We start from the raw sequence: 23,560 nt of genomic DNA, 5'->3' as shown, positions 1-23,560 counted from the left end.
TATTTATAGACGAAGCAGTTTTCATAGTTCATTTGCATTTTCTCCAGATTACCATAACCATACATGATCAGTTGTTAAGATCTACAGATATTATCTATGCAGTGGCAGCAATTCACTTAATTATTTGAAATATGAAAGGATAAATAAATTAAGTGCTCACGCAACTTGCCATACTCGCAGAGCAGACTGCAGGGGAATGCAGGGATCCACAGCATGGTGTGATGGTACAGAATGAACTCACATGGCCACTTTGTAGAAATTGCTAATGACAATGTTGAGAGCAGTATGAATGGGGAGCAAATGGAAGGTGTGGGTGTGGGAGCACCAGAAGGAACAGCAGGAACAGGGATACAAGGTGTCAGGTGCTGACAGCAGGTCAGGATCCAACACAACCCAGATAAGGAAAATAAAGGATATTGAAATAGAAACAAAACCCATGAAGAGACAGTTCTGGGAAGACACAGAGTAGGGGGAGAGATGACTCAACACCTAGACAGGAAAATAAATAAAACCTAACAATGGAGAGAAGGGGGACACAATACACAAAAGGATCACAGCTACTGTGACGTCCTGAGGGGTACAATCCAGGCACATTCAAAACTGGCACATGCTTAATCAACCTTAGGAAGGTTGCAGGGTACATAATAAGGACTAGGGAGCCAGCATAGCTTATCCTCTTCTTTGTTTTGAGGAATCCACATGGGAAACCTGCCTTACAGCCTGGATGCTGGCCTGTCCACTAGGACACATGCATCTTGGTGCCCATGAGAGCATGAGTGAAATAGCATTTGTTTTAAAATAATCTTCTTCCCCCATTGATAATTAACTTATTATTTCAACATTAATTGCTACTTCTTCCCTTGGAAAATTATAAAAGGTAGTTCCAGCTTCTGCCTTCAAACTTCACAGGGGGAAAGGCAGAAAAGAAGGAAGAATAGCCCACAAATACTCCAATACATTGAAAACAAAAACAATAAAGATAGGAAAATCTAGCAAGAAATATTCTTTTGGTATTTATTTCCTGGCAGAACCACTGTCAGCTCCTCTAGCAAAGGCAGAGAACATGCAGTGTTTTATTTGCAGAAACCTGTGATTTAACACAGATATTTGAGTGTTGCCTGCAGCTTTGCAGGAAAGTTCTTTACTCATATTCCTAATAAATATTCACACATAATTAATCTCTCAACAAGGTAACTCGGTCACCGAAGCCCACGAATTTGCTTTTTTTTCAGGAACACTATGCCCAAAGAAATGGAGAAGGCTCAAGGCTCCCAGTCTCCACTGAGCTAGACAGGGAGAGTGCAGCATACTCTGGCCTTGATTTCATAGAAGTCAGGACTTCAAACTGCACCAGCCAGAATGGAAAGGCATTTGTCACCAAGCATACATACTCCAAACAGGAACAGCAGTAAGGACACTGCCTGAGGTACAAATGCTACAGCCAGCACACAGGTGGAGGAAAGGTTGCTGCTGTTGGCTTTGATCAACGACTCCCCCACACTGGCATTACATGTCAGGAGAGGGACCTTTCACTGACTCCTGATGGACACAACAAACACAAGCACCTTTCCTGCAGCCAGCATGAGGAACTGCTCAGGGTAGTGACAGCTACTTTGTTTACTGCAGTGAAAACAATGTCCAAGAACTAAGAGCTGCTTTCAGCTTTACCAGAGCCCAATATCTATCTATAGATAGATAGATAGATAGATAGATACCTAAAGATTAAGGGAAATAGCAACATATATCTAAAGATTAAGTGAAAACCACCAACTGCATCATTCTTGCAATAATTTAATGCACACTACAGGGCCATCCAAAAATCTCATGAAAACAACACATTCTCTTTAGCTCCAGTAACCATATTACTATTGTGGAAATAGATTTTCCACAATCCTCCTTCAAACAGCCATTTAAACCCCAGGCTTAAAGGAGATTATGCTGTTTGCTGATTTAAGCTGAAAGGGAAGCTCGTTCCAGTCATCTGGAGGCTCCAGAGGCAAAAGCTCATCTGCCAAATTCCCTCTTTATCCAACTACAATGTACAGCATCTAAATGGCAATGATAATCTTGAAGAAAAACGACTTTGCTTTCAAAGATAGTGTTAAAGTCAGTTTCTGAAGCTTTTCTGGCTTTCCTAGGGATTGTTTCAACTTTAGTCTAACAGTGATATGACGTTGCCTGATCTGCTTGATCTATGGAAGGTGGTTTACTTCAATATCAGTAAAGGTAACCCTTCTGGAAACCTTCATCTTGTACCCAAAACACAGAGGCCAGTCAGCTTCTTACAGGTACAAGCTGCAGACAGGGGGAATTCTGAAAGCATGGTCTAATGAGTGGTTGCTGCAGGACACAAATGCAGCATTTCTCTCCAGTTCTGCTGCCCACCCCTCACACCTCCCTGGTCATGTGCAGCCCCCCACTTCCAGAGAAGGGGCTGGGCCTAGGCCCCACTGCCCCCGGGATGGATCCCACCTGCAGAGCTGCATCCAGAGCCGGGGTCCCCAGCACAGCAAGGACAGGGACCTTTGGAGCCAGTCCAGAGGAGGCACCAGGATGATCAGAGGAATGGAGCAGCTCTGCTCTGAGGAAAGCCTGGGAGAGGGGATTGTTCAGCCTGGAGAAGAAACGGCTTCGGGGTGACCTAGTTGGGCCTTCCAAGTGTCTGAAGGGAGCTGACAAAAAACATGGAGAGAGACTATTTACAAGGGCATGTAGTGACAGGACAAGGGAGAATGGCTTCATATTGATGGAGAGAAGGTTTAGAGTGGATATTAGGAAACAAATCCTTCCCTGTAAGGGTGCTGACCCCTGTGAGGGAACCCTGGCACAGAGTTCCCGGAGAAGCTGTGGACCACCCTGGATCCCTGGCAGTGTCCAAGGCCAGGTTGGACGGGGCTTGGAGCACCCTGGGATAGTGGAAGATGTCCCTGCCCAAGGCAGGGGAGTGGAATGAGATAATCTTTAATGTCCCTTCTGACTCAGACCATTCTATGATTCTGTGATTTTGCTACTTATTCAGCCCCTGTGGTTCAGCTGCTGCCTTCACTCCAGAAAAGCTGAGAAAACAGCCATGTTCCCGGGTAGCAGCAGTGGCCAAGGCTGAAGGAGCCATCCTGCTCATCCCTCTACAAGCACCAGTCCAATGACACAGGCCACAGGACTCCCTTTCTCCATCACACCCTATTAATTAGAGACACCAATCCTCCTTTCTCCAAGCGAATTAAAGTACGTACACTCTTGAGGATAGCAGAGTCCAGGCCTCATGAAGGTTCTCCTCCTGTTCTATCACAGGAAGGAAATGTGACAAATCCCATATGAGTCTTCAGGGCTGATGGACACTGAGAGCTGTTCATCTCACTGAGAGAGTAAAGTAGGAACTACAGCCATTGTCCCTCATGCCACTTCTTTACAAATTCCCCTGTTCTTTTTGCTATTTTATACTGTGAAAATGAGAAAGTCCACTTCTCTGACTATTTCAGATACCACATACTCCTCAGCCACCACCTTACCAACTCCAGTGGTCTCCAGTAACATGTATCATTTTTCTTTCAATTTTCACAGTTGGCATACTTTCCATTCCAGACTCTAACCTTTATTTTCCGTTATTATTAACACTTGATGAAAAGGCAACAAGAATGTATATTGCACTACATAAGAATTTAAAAGTCAATGCAGTGGAAAACTGCTAATGGTTAAATGAATCATAATATCCAGTAACATTACACAATTAACAAATTTAATCATTTAACACTCTAACAAAAGCAAACTTCCATTAAATGTGTAATTTCATATATGAAATAATTATTCATTTATCAATAGGGCATGACTACTTCAGTTCAAAAGTAAAAAATACAATTAGATGCAACAGGGCAGAACATATTTCTGGTAGCAAGACGGGCTGGAGCTGTGTGTGCAGCGCTTCTATGAGGCCTCACCGTGAAACTCATAATTCTCATAGGACAATGCCTCTAAATATCTCGGGTCATTAGCAAAATTACACAGCTAATGAAGGGCAAATTAATGGAGCTCTGGAACATTTTATAAGCCTGTAAGAACAGCTACTTGTTATACATCACCAAGAAATAATTGCAGCAGAGTCAATCCTGTGAACTCATTAAGTTTTAACAATACAAATTGGGCAAGATATTCCCGAAGGAGAACCTTCTGTGACCGTATGACTGATACACCCCAGGGAGGTGATCCCGAGGGGGGTTAGGAAGAGGATGCAATACAGGCCAGCTTTTGGCTAGCATTTCCCAGCACCCAGGGCAGGGAACTGGAGAAACCCAAGCTGCCTGCCTTGGGGCAAACCACATGTAGAGCCTGTTATGTAACTCTGCACAAATACTGAATGAGATCTCAAGAAATCAATCATGTTCTTCTGAGAACACACAGGAGAAATAATGGGGGGATGACACTAATGCAGGAGAAATAACTGGAGATATTTGTGAGGCTTTGGCATACTCCCCACCAGGTCAGTGCTGGAAAGGCTGTTACAGCAAAGCTCCACGACCACAGACCATCCTGCAGGGAACGCCAATGTGGTGCCCACTGCATTCAAACACGCCTTCAAGAGCAGACAGTCCCGAGCCAGAGGCATTCAGAACAAGCACTGCATGTGCTAGCAATAGGGACTTCAGTAGAAGGAGCAGCACATCTTAAAGCAAATTAGAATGAGTTTTTGCAATACAAGGGGCTGAGAGTTGCTGCTCTCGATTTGGTCCCAAAATGAGCACTTTCAGTATCACACCACAGAACTACATACAGGCTGAAAGGGCAAAGATGCTGAAGGCAGAACTTCCATGTAAAGGTTTGCACAAGTTCTGTGGTTGCTGGATCTCCCAAGCACCACCCCCAGTCTGCTTCACTACAGCTAATTCTAGGGGGGCTCAGATTTCCATACAGTTCTCCCTGGGATGGGGCAATCACCACAAAAGTGGGTATTTTTATTATTTTAAACTCACTTAAGCACCTAAAAGAGCAGATCATCACCTGATGCACTCAACTCAAAGCACGTTGTAGAGACCTGTAAAAGCAGAGTTCAGTGCCCTGTTTTGAATCAAAACCAAAAGCCAAAATCTCAAAAGAAGATCCACAAAACCCGATCCGCTAAGATCCACCCCAAATGTGTTTGGATTATAGATGTACTGCAGAATAACTGCCAAATTCAAACTTTATGCAATATTAGGCTTATTCACTCCTCCAACATCCAAGCTCCATCATTCCTATCACTACAAATATCTGGCCAAGGTAGCCTCACTAACAAAGAAAAATGTATTCTAAAGTATTTTTCAGTGATTTCTGCAAGTTTTTTCACGTGTGGCCCCTACAAAAATATTTTCCTGAGTACCTATTAAAGCTATTAGTTCTCTCTTAAAAAAATACGAGTAGTAGTAGTTCTTTCCATTTCCGAAAACCAAAAGCAGTAGCCACTGCAAGTAGCAACACAGTCTGGCAAACACAAATGTCTTAGAGACACTTGATGTTTTGCTCCTGAAAAAATACAGACTTTCAAGACAAACTATTCAAGTGATCACTAAAGCTGATCCCAATTTCCCCTAGCTTTGAGATACGGTAATGTTTCTGAGTGGAAAAAAAGGAAAAATAATTAACTTATACCATTAAATCTAGTGGGAAGTTGAAACAAACTGCTGGCTTGCACTGCCTTCTCAGCTCCCAAATCCAGTACTTATGGATACTGGAAAAAGTATACTTCATGTTCACTGCCTTGTGATACTCCATTGGAACTGCAGTAGGTTGTCAATAAAGTAGGAAAAAAAATCAGGTGAAATGAAAAAAGTCTTAAATTTTCAGGAAAAATAAGAGCTTCTCACAGGACAAATATATAACAAAGCACGTACATCAGATACAGCACTGCCCAGCTACATTACACCTAAAGGTTTCAGAGGCCTTGTTGGAATCCTCTGAAGAAAATGTAAGAAATTTCAACTGGAAGATGAGGAATCTTTTGCTTTCAGTGGTTCTCATACAACCATTAAAATCCCAGGTCTGTAGCCTAACAGCCCTCTTGAAAAAATTAACGCTACAACAGTGACTGTACTCCCAAATCCACATCCATGGCTGCTCTCCAGGACTCCCAACATCTACAGCTCCCCGGGCAACAAGTTTCATAGGCTAATTCAGTACTATGTTGTCTTTGCTAATTTCATTAAAGCTCCTTGTTGAGTTCATACCAAACTGCCACCTCCTGCTCTCAGCATTCCCAAATCTCATGAAGTTTTTAAACTCTAGACATTGCATAACTTCATCTTAACCATCTAATGAACTGTAAAGGACTCCTATATAAAACAGCCCTTTGTGACTAAGGAAAGACTCCGTAGAACTATAAAGTAGGAACCATGGAAAATAATGATTCATTTTTCAGCTTCCAGGAACATTGCTGGTTTCGATGCAGCCCACAGAGGAGTCATAGATGTTGCTTTGCTAAATTCCTGACTGACTGCAGTCAAATATATCACACTGGGCAAAGGTGAACTCCAGCAACATCACTGGATGCCTTTGCCTGATGCACCATCATTTCCAACTGCAACTTGCTGGGGTTTCTGCCAGCCCATTCCCTGCCCATTGTGCTGTACCTTATTAGCAGCAATGGAAACGAATGTTCTTCATACACTGTGACAAAGGGTTACAGAGAATGAGCAAACAATTTTCTTGCTGGGCCAGTATCAGTACTTCTCAATTCAGTTTGGACTCCCAGCATCTATAGAGAGCGCAAGATCTACTACTCATATACTGTGGTGAGAAGGTCAGTGTCTGGTGAGTAGGTTTTATGCTCTCTCTACAACACATATATCAGATTTGGAATTCCTAGTGCATTTCTCTTGGTCCCATTATGTGCTGACTGCTTTTGTTCCTCGCACACATTATAGAACACAACAGATATACGTTAGCTGGGAGTTAAGTCCGTGAGCTATTCCCAAGGTTAGCAATACTATCCATTGTATAGAGCACCCTGTCACTTGAAAGGATAACTTGGTGAATGGAGGCATTACATGGAGCTCAGTTTAGGCTCAGTCCTTGCACACTGGAAAGCTTTCCAGATTCCTGGACCAATCAGAGCCTAAACGACCACTAATGTGAACCAGGTTCTTTAAAAAGCCTGTACATTTCTGTCTATTCCCTTTTATGCAGTATTCTAGCAATCTTTCCAGTACAAGGATTGTTTCCTGCCACATGTTCTCTGACAGAGGTAATTCATATGACACAGCTTTGAGCATCTGCCCTGAAGAAAGAAGTTCAGTGCCTGGTCTCTGTATAAAGGATGAAGGACAGCAGGCTGCTCCAGGGGGAAATTTGGATTTGACCAGGAAATGGTTACTTTATCTCTGCCTCCACATATCACATTTCTTCAAATGAAGAGTCAGATTTTCAGTGAGACTTAATTACAAATTAAAATTTGCTTTTTTTATTAATAAGGACAGTGCAAGATTAAGTTAAATCAGCTGGTTTGTTGAATACTTATGCTGCCCAATTAATTTTTTTTTTTGAAATATATTAAGAGAAGATCACAATCAAAGCTGAATTAATTTCAAAGATGAATGCCACTTTTTATGCACTGAGTATTAATCTATTCGTAGCTCCTGTGAAGTCAATTTGTATACCTCCTTGTAAGGTATACAAATACTTTGCAGAAGAGGGTATAGCTGGATCCCTTGAAACTCAGTACCTATTTGTGGAGAGTATTCTATGCTGCCATACAGTTATGCTAAATTATTTACACAATTACTAAGACACTCAATGGGAGATTTTTTTATCCCCCACCCACAGGATATTGAGGAACCTTCCAATATGTCCAAATGTAAATATAAGAACCAGGCTCATCAATAAAAGCCCAAACCAACCACTGATTGTGCACGATGTTTGGTACATACGCTGATGTCTCAATAGTGCTTCCTTTAGCCAGAGTGCAGCAGCTACTGCAAACACAATCAGCAAACTCAAATTAACTTTGCTGCACAATAAAAATCTCCCAAAGCAGCTGACATGTGGATGTTGAAAGCAGCTCCCAAAAGCCCCCAGATTTCCTCAGCTAGAAGTGCTCCAAGGTCTCTGCTTCAGTACAGCTTCTCTGACAACTGCCCCTCCACCCCCGATGTGCCTCAAAAAGTTAACAGATTCTGTATTTTGTTATTTCCAATCCCTGGAGCTGGCATCCCTAAAAAGAAGACATAATGGGTGGAGCAGAATCCTAACCCAATATAAATCCAAAGAAGTGAATTCAGATAAGTTAAGAACACGACTGGGAAGCACAAACCTCCTTCCTGGTGGAGGCTGTATTCCCTTTCCTCAAGGAACTCCAGTAGCTCAGAAATGCCAAAGGCAGATAAGAAGCAGCTGCTACATTTCTAAATCTCTGCCCCTCCACATACAGCTCCCAGCACACAAGCAGATGCAACTGCCCTCCAGACTAGGCCTCCCTGGTCATTACGAAAGCTCTGGTCCAACAAGGTGGAACTCTCCCCTCGTGTATTTTTCAATTTATCATGATCTTCAAAGGCATTTTAAAAATTCACCCAGAGCTTGCAGAAGCCTACTGTAAATAATGGCTGGAAAAACCCCAAACTACTACAAATAGCATAAAGAACAAAAAGAACATAATGAGCTGAAGTGGCTCAGATTCCCAAGAGGTTTATTTCAAGATTGCCAGTAAAACTGGAAAACCCTGATTGCAGGCAGGATATACCCATACACATACACCTCTGGATCAGAAGCTATTCTGACTTGAACATAGCAACTGAATGAAGCCTGAGTTTCCACCTCTCTCCTACCCATCCCTTCACATGAAGAACATCTATCAGACAGGAGAACCAAGCTTTCAGAGGAAAAAACCATACAAATAAACCCACATCCAGTTTTAACGCCTGAAATCATGCAGCAAGCCTAAATCCATCTCCATTAGGTAACCTCTTGTTCCAGGGACTGTTTCCCTGGTTTGAAAGCAAGGCAGACTGAGTAAATGCTGGGTTATGCACAGCACACTCACTGTATGGACCACAATCTGCATGTGCAAGACCCAGAGCAGGAACTGGGCTTTTGATAAAAATGACTTCATGGAAACAGAGAGAATAGAGTTGCTTCTGACACAGTGAGCTATAAGAGGCTGTTTTTTCCAGTGCTGCCACAGAATACACACCTGACACTGGCTGTCTTGTGCTGTGTGATACCTTCTATTTTCAAAATATCTTTGTCTGGTCTATAAAAATCATCAAGGCTCCAAGGCAGGATATGATCTAAAATGTCTCTGTGCATGTCACTCTTCCTCCCTGTGCCCCAGGTAACCACATAACCTTGAGCTTGGAATGCTTTTTATCACACAGTTATTCCCACTGGCAGTGCTCTGACTTGAGATAAGTAGTCATAATGTGTTCTTCTGATGTACAGGGTGTTCTGAATGGTCAGCAGAATGCTGTGCTGATATATAGCTTTTCTAGAACAGCACTAGGCATTGAAATGCTGGTTCAGGAAATCTGACCACAAGTTCAATTTTAGAAAGCAACTCTAAAAACAGTGCCTCCTTACACAACACGTCTGTCAATGAGTTCCAGAGTTATTTTTTTGACAAGGATAAATTGGGGGGCCTATCTTTTGCTCCTGTCACTGCTGTGAAAAGCTTTGGGAGAGAGTCAAATGTCACCTTCTGCCAAACAGTTTGCAAATGTGTAGTTCTGTCACAGAAGATATTAAGGGAATCACCCAGGATATCACAACAACTTAGTGAGCCATCTGGGAGAATATTTAACTCCCTGAGATGTGGCAATAGCTTTTAGCAGAGTAGCTGTGCTGTCACCATGGAATAGGTGTGGTGCTTTCACAGGGGAGACAGCCTCTCTGGTGAAAACATCCTACCAGACTGTAGCAGCCCCAGCCACACCTTGTCCTGTCCCTAACTTGGGCTGCCTTTGCACCTCAAAAGCTGCTCTGCTTTGTACAGCAGTGATCAGACCTGGACTCAGCAGCTTGTACTCTGCTGTAAAATCACTGAGCTACACAGGAGCTGCAGCAGCAAGGAGCCCCTTTAGGAACCTCTCCTGTGCAAGTCAGTCCTGTCAGAAAGGTTAGCAAGAAGTGAGAAAACCAGCCACACAAGGCACACCCTTAGGTGCAGCAGTCAGTATTCAGCCAAAGGTCTTGTGTAAAGTAGGTAAGTCTTGTCTAAAGTACCTGCCTTGTTCCAGGACAAGCACTGGGAATTAGTAAACTGTGTACCTGGGCTGAAAGCGCTTGTTCGACCCTGCCAGCTGCAGCTGCTCAGGAAGCATTGACTATGCTTGTGGGGACAGGCTGAGCAGGCACTAATGAATTGAGAAAAAATGGTCAGGGAAATTTCCCACTTGCAAGCGTTTTGCTACAGTTTGGAGCAGCTTTACCCTTCAGCAGCCCAATATCCCTGGCAAGCAGCCTGCTTGCCACTAGATCACTCCAAATCCCCACCTGTGAGATGCTTAACCCTCACTTGCAGCAGTCCTGGGACCATCACAGTACAACTCAGCTTTTATGCTGTGGTCATCTAATCTGTTTTGCTGTCTCTCAGCTGAGAGAACAACCCCAAGAAACAGGTTTTCATGCCTGAAGGCACCGACTCAAGATGTTGCTGCAAATCACTGCACCACCTTTACATGCTTCTGTATGGGAACGAAGAGCCAGTTGTGCCCCTAGAAAATTCTTCTGTGTCTTGTATTAAAATACAATTAAAATATGAATTCATCCTGATAAGCAATTTATAATCACGAGAAATGTCTTCACAGTCCCAGGAGCTGCATTGCCATGTCAGGGGCAGCCAAGCCAGGCTCACTGCTGTGCCTTACAGCCTGTTGGACATGAACCAGGCCAGAAAGATCAGGTCTACAGGCACAGGTAACTAATGCAGAGCCTTGACTAGTGAGTCTGAGATGCACCTGACTGGGCTTCCAAGTGCTCATGTGGCTGCAGGATACATGGGCAGGCATAGCTCAATGGAAAGCAAACACCTGCAGAGCTCTGTGGCCTTGGCAGGAGCAAGTTGTCTTTGCTTCAGTGTACTGCATCCCCCAGCAGAGCACAGGGCAGCCCTCTCACAGCCTGGGGTTACTCCAGCCCTTCATTTCCTGCAAACAACTGTAATTGTGTTAATTTAAACCAATTTTTCTGGAAGACTGTGTGGTTCTCCTAGAAAAGGAGCAGAAGATGTAAGAGTAATTTGCCTGGCAGAGCACACCTAGCTCTCACTTTAATTCACTTTGGTACCATCTAGCCTCTTTGAAGAGTCAAACACTAGAGTAACCCCAAAATTATCCATGCGAAGGATTTGTTCATAACTGTGGAATTCAGGCAGTAAATACAAAATGCAGTTACTGCCTATATAGAGAGAGGGCTAAAAATTACAGCTTAACTGTTTTATTTCAATTCCTGGAAGTTTCATGAAACTTGCATGACTTTCTGGGACCAAAATTGCAAAACGCGCAAAAGTCCAAGACAAGTTTTGTGGTTTAGGTTTGTTAAATTCTTCTTTCCACATCCACCATGCCTTATTCTGAACCTCCCATCAGGAGTTTGGCATCAGGGAAGACAAAGGTGACATTTTACAAGTTCTCTGACTCTCAGGAGACTGGCATCAGGGAAGACAAAGGTGACATTTTACAACTTCTCTGACTCTCAGGAGATGTGGCCAGTGGGGCTTTGGGGTTTGTTGTGTTTGTTTTCTGTTTTTTCTTTTCCCAACCCTTATGTCCTGGCTGCCTGATGGCAAGAATTTGCTGCAGAGCCCCAACCCCTGCCCTGCTGGCCCAGACACTACCTAGAGTAACACTTTAAACCCTAAGTAGCTCTTTAGTAGTTGGCAGACTCTTGTGGAAGAGGACTTTTGCGCAGAAGCTGTGCCCAAAAATATTTTTAAACTCTTTTTAGAAGCCTTCATTATAAATTCAGGTGTTTTAATCAGAATTGGTGTTTACTATGACACCACTGCAGTGTTTCCTCTCTGGAATTGCTGAGGTTTTTAGCTCATGGCTTGAGTTCCTAAGTTTGGGGAAGTTTGGGGAAGTTTGGCTGGTATTTTTAAATTACTTTGGTAGCTGAGAAAGTGTCTGTAGGGCCATGACAGACTCAGAGCTCCCCTTGTCATATACAACCATGAAATGAAAGGAGGAGTTAAACCAGGGTTTGAACTGCTACAAACCATCTACATCAGGACAATATTTTGTAGAAAGGCCTCAGCCCAAAGAAACTATGGGTTAAATGCAGCCTGAATAATAATAATAATACTAACTCTCTGGATACTACTACTACTACTAATAATAATAATAATAATAGTCAAAAAGAGTTTCAGGATGTATGTATTGCAAAACTGTTACTTTCACAGACCCTAATGAATACACTCTGGCTGCACCTTTTTCTTGGTGCCCATTAATTTACAAGGGTGGTTAAGATCCTGCAAAAAGTTAGTGTCCAAAATTCCCATCAACATCAGCATGAGAAGGGACCCAGCCCACTGCCAGACCATCTCCTTGGTCCAAAACCATAACATCACAAACCACATCAAACCTGACTTACATCTAGTGACAATGCTGCCAACTCTAACCCAAAATGTGATTATAAAATAACCCCCTCCATAGTAATTAGTATGGCAGAACTGGTGAGGGAGTGATTGAGCCCCTCCACACCAGAGGGAAAGCAGGTCCTCTGCCCAGACTTTGCCATCCCATGGAATAATGCACACAGTTTACCAAAGAACCAGGCTGAGCTGATATTTTCCACAGATAATTTCACAGCAATAAGAAAATCACACTGATTAGAGCCCCATACCATTTTCTAGACAATAATATTCACATTTTCTTAATACCAACTGTGCTACTTGATTGTCAGGGAGCATAATTTTTCTACAGCTAAACTGTAACCACCACAAGGCATCCACAGCATCCAACGACCTGGCAGCACCTTCTGCTGCTCACTGATGGTGAAACTGGGCCAGGTTACTCACACCATCTGCTACAGAGGGGAGCCAGGCACTGGGGATTGCTGGGTGGAAGCCCCATTAGGCAGAAGACGTGCAATTTAGATGGAAGTAAATAAATTTTAAAAATAATCAGAGTGGAAAATAAAAGTCAAGGGAAATCTTCCCTCCAAATTCAAGATCTTCCAAGTCCCACAGAACAATCCCTGGATTATTAACAAAACATTATTTTTGGGTACTTGTGGTCATTTTTACTCTGTTAGGGATTGCCAACAATAGTTGCCAACACTGAGAAACCAGCTTTGACTAGAACTGACTGGGAAATCAGAAGTAGTTTTGGTTTCACATCAGATTAAAACCGAAGTAATAAGAGGCCCAGAAAAGCAAATAGCCTGAAGCCTGTGCCTTTCAGTCAGACTGGAACCTCGGTTTGCACTACCCTGCAGAGGACACCGTAAGTCAGCACTTACTCTCCTCATCTCTCCTGTTATCCCCTGCTCTTCTCCTGAGCAACTTTCCTATGAAGGTTAGCCCAGTGCTAACTGGCCTTTCCCTAATGTCAGGGGCAAAGCACTTGTCTTCCATGGGAATAGTGAAGTCAAACTTCACCATCTTCAGCAGCAGTAAAATTCTACTGTTCTACATCGAAAGCAAATTCAGTCAGAGCCACTTTACCACAGCTGGTGCTCAGAAAGGTTTGTCTCCAATAGCCAGACCTTGGGACAGTGGGGGCAGGCTGGAGCTGTCATGCTTGCCCATGAACTGAATGGGACCCTTTCCAGCAGCATCATCTGCTCCTGCCCATGCAGTCTCTCTCAAGCCCTTCTAATAAGAAAAAGATAACAGGCATTTTAATTTGGGCCTAACAAACTTGGCTCCTGCTTCATTTACAGTCTCTATCAAATATACAAATAGCACATATAATGCAACTCAGTCGCTTGCCTGTCTTCCATGCCAACTCTCAGCACAGAATTAATGTTTTGATGGAATAGTAAACCTCTCAAAATCTGAGCTGATAATGGACAGTCACATTAGATGCTTAAATTATAGCAGCATGAACAGCCTTGCAATAATCAACCCTGCAACTGCCAAAATGTTTTCATTGTTCATTAACTGGAACCTTTTTTGCATTGCTAATCCTAATGAGCTGCCATTCTCATTACCATTCCAAGCACTATCTGTAGCATGTCTCTAGATTTCTTTTCCACCCAAACATACAATCTTATTCAACTGGCAGCCTGTTAATGCATTAAAAGCACAGAAATGGCTGCTTTAATGCAGCTGTAATAAATCTACAGTGCAAGCACCTTGAGGGGAAAGTTCAGTTCAGTCTTCAAGAACTTTTGCTTAAGTAGAAAAACAGAAGGTCTTTTATTGATGAGACCATATAGTAGAGTTTAAGCTCCAAATCCAAAATCCATTGAAGTTAATGTGAATCTTTCCATTGATTTCTGTACACACTGAACTGTTTTAACTCCCTCCCTTCCTCTTCTGCTCCTCTCCAAGCATGAATAAGTGAATCCCCTGCAGAGATAGTGAATTTTCTTGCAGTGAACACAAGTGATGTCTATGTAGGGAGGGCTCAGTACTCTAATGTACTGAGTTACCAATGCCATTTCCTCTACTCTAAGTTCACCATGGCAGAGGTCAAAGAGTTCAAAGCATCCAGCAATCTCAGTCCACAAGACAGGTCCTTTCTTTGCTGAATTTATGAAAATTTTGCACAAAATTTACCCCAGACTCTGAAAAGGTGCACTTCATCTGCACCCTGTTTGCGAGAAGGAGCAGCCCAGAGCCACTGGCTTATGTAGCATCCATTTTCTGTGGAGGAAAATATGCAGAAAGCATCTTCTATAGCAACAGACTCCATTTCCAGATGTAAGCAGCTTATTTGTTAAAGGGGAGCAGAAAATAGAGACTGTCACTTCACACTCAGTTGAGCATATAAAAAAAGTCAGCAACTTGTTAATGGTGGGCAGCTCACTCACATAACCATGAGAGAAGTTTTTTGAAGGAAAAGCCAGATGTGAAACCATGACCTTCTTGTTTTTAGTTATAAGAGCCCCAAACCAGAGGATGTTAACAAAGTATTAGGCATCATCTTCAAGCAATTTCAGCCTTGAACCACTGATTTGTTCCAGAGAGACAGTTGTTTCCTCCAGCTGGGGAGCAGGGAATATATCTCTCTCCCCTTCTCAAAAGAGACTGTATCTGCAGAGAATACCACATATGAAGACGTGGTATGAATTGTTCAGATGGGGCATTTTCTAAGTTGTTCTTATGACAGAAAGTTTCAACATTAAAATAGCTCCAAATGGAAGTAAGAGCTCTGAGGTCTCAAACTAAGCTGAAACAGACACACAGAAAAAACATTGCATTTTCTCTTCTTCAATATAAATTCATAACCAACTAAATACTCATTCCACATTGACAAAGTATTTCCACACTGACAAAGGCTCTGAACACATTAATTAAAGAGGAGTTTTGTATTTGAAGACAGCTAAGCTGTCTTTCACAAAAACCCACATAATTTAATTTATTCCATCTGATTACTTAAAGCAGCAAGAGATGTTATACACAGGCACAGAATAATTTTTAGTTCTTGTCCTTACTTCTCTCATCTCCGTGGATCAACCAAAGTGTTTCTTTACAGTTTCCAATATAAAATTCTTGAAGCAATGCACGCATTGAATATCATACACTTGAGACACTGCCCCTGGGAAATCAAGAAGGCCCCAGGGACAGAAGGGTGAAAGGCAGATGTAGAATACACCTTTCCTAAAAAAAACCTCTCAAAAATATTCTTTTCAGGCTATGACACAAGCCACTAGCTTATAAAATAGCTACTTTCAAGAAATCAATGGGCTGAACCTGGACTCAGAATCCACAATTCCAGTTACAGGAATTGTCACCCAGAAGCAGGTCAGGAAGAGCAACACTAAGGACTTTCTCCACACAGATCAGTTCCAACCTGTATAAGCCTCTTGAGCGCCAAGACTCGAGATAAATCTTTTTAAAAGAGAATTGCACTTCTAAGTTGGATAAAGAGAAAATAATTCCCATGTGTAAGTCAGTATGACTAAACCAGATGTGTCACAGAAAGTCCCATGAAAACTCACCCCAAGGTCTCACCAGCTCCCAGAGCATTGTATCAGACATTTTGACACTGAAACTATTTCAAAATTCTAAAACCCCATCCACCTATTTTAGTACTTCTCAAATATCATGGTATGAGGAAACAGCAGAAGATATTTTTCTAGAAAATTCTGTTACAGCCAAGGTCCAAAGGACTGGTGGTCACCCAGCCTCTTATACTTCTGAAGCATCCCTGCCTTTGTGCCACAATTTTAAGTTCCTTAGCACAAACTCTATAACCTAACAGATTTTTCCCTCGCTTTATCATAAAACCTCAAAAAAGCAGCAAAGCTGGTTTTGAACTAGTCAGAAGGCAGACCCTCGAGACCACGCTAAAACTTGCATCAAAGAGAATTTCAAGCAGCCTCAAAAGCACATGCAGAGAATGGTTTATATTCTCTTCCCCAGAGATCTTTTAGCTTAAACAGGCAAGACTAAGGTCTGCCTTTGATTTGGCCAAGGCCAGACAGACATTAAACACAACTTTCAAGAATTAATGCTTATGAAATTCATTACTAGAATGTATGAAATTCTCCAAGGCCTCAAGATATTCTACAGTATGGTTCAATTTCATACCAGTTTCCATGCAGGCACAACTAATTTTATTATGCAAACTTGATAACATGTTTGTAACAGGACTAATAGAATCTTGACAGAAAATATTGCTAGTAAGTACACTTAAAAATCCTGCACAAAATGCTATCATATCCAGGCTGCACTAGACTCCTGTAGCTAGGTCGATTGAAATGAGGACAGAACTCATCCTTAGCCATGTACTCATTAAGTGACAGTTGTGTCACAGAATGGCTTGGGATGGAAGGGACCTCAAAGATCCTCTTGTTCCAGCTGCCTGCCGTGGCTGGGGAGAATCACTGCCCTGAGCTGCTGGTCACACTTCTCCTGATGCAGACCAGGACACGGTGGCTTTCTGAGCTGCAGGCACACACTGCTGGGTCGTGTCCAGCTTCTCACCCACCAACACCCCCATTTCCTCCTCCTCAGGGCTGCTCTCAGTCCATTCTCCACCCAGCTTGTAATCATGCTTGGGGTTGCCCTGACCCAGGTGCAGCACCTTGCACTTGGCCTTGCTGAACTTCATGAGGTTTGTACAGGCCCACCTCTGCAGCCTGTCCAGGTTCCTCTGGATGCCATCCCTTCCCTCCAGCATGCCAACTGCACTACACAGCTTTTTCTTTCCTTCCTTAAACCAGCTTCTTAAATGAAAACTCAGAGAACTAAAAATGCAATGGGTCCAGAGTGGAAAATCTGTGGACATTTCATCTATACTGTCAAGGGTAGACAAAGCCTGACCACACTGCCACAAAAAAACTACTCAGTGAAGCAGACGGTTCCATCTCAGTGCAATTCAGCTGATTATAGGCTTGAATAAACCCTGTAATAACAGTGTTGTATGACAAGCAGAGGGTAGGCCAGGCAGAGACTACCTTGACCTTCACTAACCGGAATCCAATAGGCAATTATCCATCCTTTTCTGCTCATCCGATGCAATCACTTAGGGAAGAGATGGGACAAGTACTGATGAGATATCTCTTACAAAATTTGACCATTAAACTCCAGGAAGCACCTACAGAAGAGGGAGGAAAATGATTCCAAATTGAGGCTGAGACAATGTGTTAGAAATAGCATTATACCACCAAAAAAAAAAAAAAAAAAAAAAAAAAAAAAACCCTCATAGCTCTAAAGCCTTCTACTAGCTCCAAGATAAGTGATATGCCTGACAGACAAATGAGAGTTGAAAAGATTGCCTGATGTGGAGCAGTCTGAGATGAAAAGAATCGAAACCTCTGTTTAACAGAAGTCAGACCGATCCCTGGGTGCTCCTGTGAAAGAAATCAGACCACTCTATCACCGTATTTTCTCCCCTTCTATGCGCCAGCTACAAGTTGCACTCAGAAAAAATACTTGGCATGAGAAGAGCTTTAAAAAACCAGTAATTTAAATTCCATATTAGGAGGCTAATTTTTTTGTGTTTCACAATGTGAAGTTCCATATGTTAGACTGTAATGAACCCTGAGGTAACTAATGACCGTGGAAGGCATCCTTTCTTGGAGTTGACTTTGGCTTACATGGACACTAGTGAGCTGCACAGAGCTTCAGGAGGATCCACAGATAAAAATCTTCCTACTTTACTTCAGGTAAATACAAGAGAATCAAAAAACACTGCACACTGGGTTTCCCCGGGGCACACAGAGCACAGCAGGAAACATTCAGAGCTGTTCATGTGTGTTTCCATGCAGCCCTTTTCATAATCCTTGCTTTGTAAGGAACTGCTTGGAGCAACCCTTTATACAACCACTAAGACAACAGAGACATCAATTTTCAACCCTTGTTTTTGTCCACATACCTTGAAAAACAGTGGGAAGCTTGATTTTTGTCACATATTTCTGTCTAAACCTGAAAAATCTGTAGATTACATTTCACACAAGTACCACCAGGAATGCTGCTTCCATATTAAGGTACAGTTTTAGGTTGCCACGGTGCAAAGTCTGATGCTGTGGGAGCCACTCTCTAACCAGAAGTAACACATGGAGTAACACTGCTTTTTCCAACAGTTCAGTGTTTGTCCTAAGTTTCCCAGAGATTTTTCCAAGTAATTTCCTGTCAATAAGCCTGACTTTAAAAAATCCTGCCAAGCAATTAATCCAGATTTTGGATGCCCAGCATTAAGCATGTAACCATGACATACAGGAAATGGATCCTTTCTGCACTTGAACCAGCTCTCAGAAGTGAAGAGCATTCCAAGATGTTCAGTCTCAGACACTTTGGATTCAAACACCAGCTTGACTGCTGTTAATCTGCTGTCTCTGGCTCTTGCAAGCAGGCCACACTTGGCTTCCTCAGTTAAATATTTCAATTCCCAACCATATTGGAAATCCAGCCATTTTCTATGGTGTAGCAGCACAAGCAAAATTGGCAATTACACTAATGTCCTGTTTACCATAGAAACATAACCCCTAAGATCTGCAGTTGAGAAAGGAACATTTTGTCTCCCATGTGGAGATGGCAAGCATATCATTAGACAATTTACTGCTATTGACAGATCCTATATGTACTAATCTTCTGCTAAAAACACTGAAATACACACTGACAAAATAAAGGAGAAATCCTGCCAGCTCTTGAAATAGGTGTTTCATCCACATTATTTAGACAATAATTCAGATCACAGTTGGAGAATGAACACTAATTTGTGAATTTAAGCATAGATTTCCCTTGTCATTTTATTCAGCAAAATGTTTTGTTATTGGAACTCTAGAGAGGGAAAGAAAGAAAAAAGATACAATTATTTAAATAAAATCGGGACAGAGCATGTAAAATGGGATTGCCTAAATGCAACATATGTTGTCAGCTTGGTTCTGACATATTTTGAGGCTTCTTCCTCAATAGTTCTTTAGATAGAATGGCATGACCTGATTAAAAGGGTAAACTGGGGAGGTATGACTTTTTTCTAGATATGCGAGCAGCATAACTAAAGCCTGCACACACTTTTTTTTAGCAAATAAAGTTTATAAGCTCTCCTATCCCAAACATGGAATTTCAAAGAAGAAACCAAGCACACAGTAAAACACAATGTGATACTTACTTAAAAGTATTGGCAAAGGATATCTTCAGTGTCTTCACAAGCACTCAGCATTCAGTGAGATCACACAAATCTCTGCAGAAATACAGAAGCCAGAATCCAAAATATTTGCCTTCTCAACAGTTTGAAAGCATAACTCTCTCCTGTTTTTCACCATAGGAAGTGGCTTTTCAAGATGAAGTCCTCACCCAAAAAGCAAGCAGATGATGCAGATGAAGGCAGGTTTCAGTCAGTCAGTTCGAGTTCACCCCTGGGTTGACTGCTCAGAAGCCACTAGCTTGTGAAGATCTTCAAGCAGCCTAATGCTCTATCCAGGAAAGTGTTCTATCCTTTGCCATCTGTATTGTATTGGTGTCTAATGTGGGGAAAGAAGAAGGAGAGAGTTAGAATAGGAATAATAAGTTATTCAAAATTACATAAGACAGTCACACATGGAAATAGCAAAATCTCCTCTCTCCACATGGAAAAATTGCTTGGTTTTTTTCCTAATTTAAAATGCTAAAATTTAACTAACAGTTAACACAGCTATCTTTCCCAGATTTCTCTTTTGATGATATCAATTGCTACACATGACCTTCTCTAGAGTAAAAAAAGATAATTTAGCTTGCAATAAAAATCTTATAAGTATAAATTAATAAGTTATTCTTTCTCATTCCACTGAGAGAACTGAGAGGCCTTGCAGGCCAGTGAGGAGAAACTTGAATTTTGACTTAAAATTCCTCTTTCTTTTTGGCTAATCTAGTTCAGGTTACTTGCCCCCTTTTGCTGTGCTTCCTTTTTTTTTTAATTTAGGCAGAAGCAGATTCATCTGCACAGCTACCAGAAAATCTTTTTTAATTCCTACACACTCCTTATAACAAAACCACTACATCTACTATCTAGACTTTTCATGTAAGTGTTAATAGCAACAGGTGATGGTTATATGAGCAGTTCTGGGCCTACATATCCATTCTCTCTAGGTTTGAATGAATGCTAAAGTGAGCTTATAATCAGCACAGTGAGATTCAAGCCTTTCTACATTGCCCTCAGTTTGATACAGAGCCAAACAAAAAAAATCCAAGGAAAAACTGCTGGAACTCAAAAACTTGCAAAGGGTAAGAGTGCTCTTCTCACTTTCATCACTTAAGGCTACACAACGGAAGATGCACAATTTTTCACAGTGGCAGACACCACACGTGTGTTACTAGCTCAGGTACATATTCCAGCACTTAGGAAAGGCATTGAAAACTTTATGCCTATGAAAAATGTGGACTAGTAAATATACATCTTTAGGCAATGCAGACTCCAGGAAGGAGAGCAGGACTCCCATCACAGCAGCCACATGTGAATGTAACGGTACAGAGAACAGAACAGAATTCACAAATGATATTGAATTGCTTCTCATGTTTACAGCCCTGAGCACCAAGATGCCACTGAAAGCTCTTGTTAGCGAGTTGTTTGCCTTGGGAGGACTTGAGAAGGCCTTGAATTCTAATGCACAAGGATAAGGAACAAGCATTAGCTTTAGAAAGTCATGTAGTATGCCAAAAGTAGCATGCACTGACCTAAACCTTTAAGACAGGAGCATATATTTGAAGATAATCAAAGTCAATCCAGTTTACACTGAAGTTATGATGAACCCTATCAGTATCAGCCAGATAAGCAAGAATCCTTTCAAGAACAAGGGAAGCTGTATACCTCCTTGAGCACAATTTGCTCTCAAGCATTGCAAATGCAAAACATCAAAGGTGGACAAAGAACAAACTCATAGGAAAAAAAAGATGCAAATAAATTCTATCCATCAGTCTGGAGATACTAGATTGTCTGAAATAGAGAACAGTTGTGTTCTACACAGCAATTCCTTAAAATCAACATGGAATGGACTCATACCTGGATATGGCTCAAAGTCATAATTTCTAATGGCAGAGGCTATATGAGACCGAGAAAGTTGCTTGAAGTCAATACAGTTTTCTTCCATTAAAATCACAGTAGATTCAGATTCCTATGGAAATATGCTAGTTGGCACACCCTGGAGAACTGCAACTTCAAACACCATTGAATAAAACATACTCCACAATTTTGGTTTGCCTTTTTCCTTGCTCCCAAATGCACCTCTCACAAAGCAAGCTTTGGTCACCACACTGTGCAGTAATAGCCAAGGGGACAGCAGCTCCCACTGATTAAATACTGCTGGAAAAACATGACCAGAATGGGGAAGGGGGATTCAAAAGCAAGATGTGGAGAAAGCAGAAGCAATTTCAAGCATAACAGCAGCAGACTGCTGCTTTAGAATAGCCTCAGTGGCACAGCTGAATCACCTACAGCACCAAGTCTGGGGGCAGCTTGCGTTACTGCCCCACAGAATGTGGAGGCTTCCCCAGCCAAAGGAGATGTGTGTCCTGGTTTACAGTGTGCTGGGAGGCAATGGCAAAAGGCATGCTGCCTGCTCATTCGTAGCACTAAGAAGGAACACAAGGACACAATGCCTTGCTCACCTCTGGGAGTTAAAATTACTTCCACATCAGTACCCCACACAACCAAATTCTCCCCTTTCAGCCTGATCTAGCAGCCTAATACTCAGAAATCTGTTGGTGGAATACCTCCTTGAGGGTGGCTGAGGGCTCAGCATAGAGCTCTCCCCATAATCCATGGCATTTAAAGTATTAGAAGATAATGCAACATATATTCTTCCCATCCATTACTGTAGAGAAAAAGTGTACAGGTGTGTATTTAGGAGCCTCCAGGTAGTAGGAATGTGGATCTCAGGACGAACAAGTGGATCACATGTTTTCAAAGAAGTAAAAATCTTTCGCATCACAAACCTATAATTACCTCTTCTAACTTAATACAAAGCTCACTCATCCATGCTCTTTTCCCTTTATATAAGTTCAAACTTGAAAAAAGGATGTCTTTGTAACTGTGTAATATTTATATAGAAAGGTTTATGTCCTTGATTAATAGGAAGATATTGTAGGACACAATAGGGACTGGTTATTTTTAAGAAACATGAAGACAAAACTGCACTTTTAGGACCTGACTTTATTAGTCCTTTGCAGGAGTTTTATAAGGCAGTGCACCTCCAATATTTGGTATCAGGGAATTCCACCTATTATATACCATACTAGAAATATAGTCCATTAGAATCACAAGAGCAATGGTTTGATCTTGCTTGAGATGAAATAACTTTACAAGTAAAGTTCTAGAGAGCTGACAAATGAAATAACTCTAAGAGCAGCTGTATTTTTGAGTTACTGTTAGTCCTGGCCTAATCCCAGTGAAATGAGGCACTGGCACAACAGCCAATCATGACAGAAGGCCTCACACAGTAAACGTTGTTCAGAGACATCCTCAAATGCATTTTCCCTGAGTTAAAACATTGCTCTCCCCCTGTCAAACAGGATGAACAAAACAAAGAGCATATAACATACCTGTAACACAGCCCAGTGCTCAGAGCTCCTTGTGGAGGCAAGCCCAGCTGGAGGGGATAGCTCTAAATACTCTCCCAAAATATAAAGGTCACCACACCTGCCAGGAGAGCACTTGTCTTTACTGAGTGGTGCTCTTCCAAGTGAATGCACAACCCCAGCCATTGTGTACAGCTGTGAACATCTCCATGACTAACAGCAGAAACAGACCCCATCACTGACAGAAAACTGCCAGCCTTCAGGCCAGCTTTTGACCACTGATGCCACCATTCAGTGACAGTGCACGGTGGCTGCTGTTTAAAAATTATGCTGGAGAGAAGATATGTACTGATGCACCTGAACTAAACATGATGAAAGCAGAGCATTTCAAACTTTATCTCCAGTTCAGAAGCTGGAGATTCAGTCTGAATTGGGCATGGAACAGTCTTCTTTTCACAATAGTTACAGCTGGCCCCAAGTCAACCGAACTCTACA

The 23,560-nt window shown here is 42.0% G+C and overlaps 1 long non-coding RNA gene across 1 annotated transcript in view; it reads right to left on the bottom strand.

Moving 5' to 3' along the window:
• Positions 1-23,560, bottom strand: part of LOC108445322 — a 143,111-nt gene that overhangs the window by 48,456 nt on the left and 71,095 nt on the right. Inside the window, exon 5 of the long non-coding RNA XR_001860139.1 lies at positions 19,686-20,037. This is a non-coding gene — a long non-coding RNA (uncharacterized LOC108445322). The remainder of the gene's footprint in view (positions 1-19,685; positions 20,038-23,560) is intronic.

This window comes from Corvus brachyrhynchos, unplaced genomic scaffold, assembly GCF_000691975.1.
Source record: "Corvus brachyrhynchos isolate BGI_N302 unplaced genomic scaffold, ASM69197v1 scaffold223, whole genome shotgun sequence".
NCBI classification, from domain to species: domain Eukaryota; kingdom Metazoa; phylum Chordata; class Aves; order Passeriformes; family Corvidae; genus Corvus; species Corvus brachyrhynchos.
Note: the sequence above shows the minus strand (reverse complement) of the source record. Positions and strands in the feature narration are given on the sequence as shown.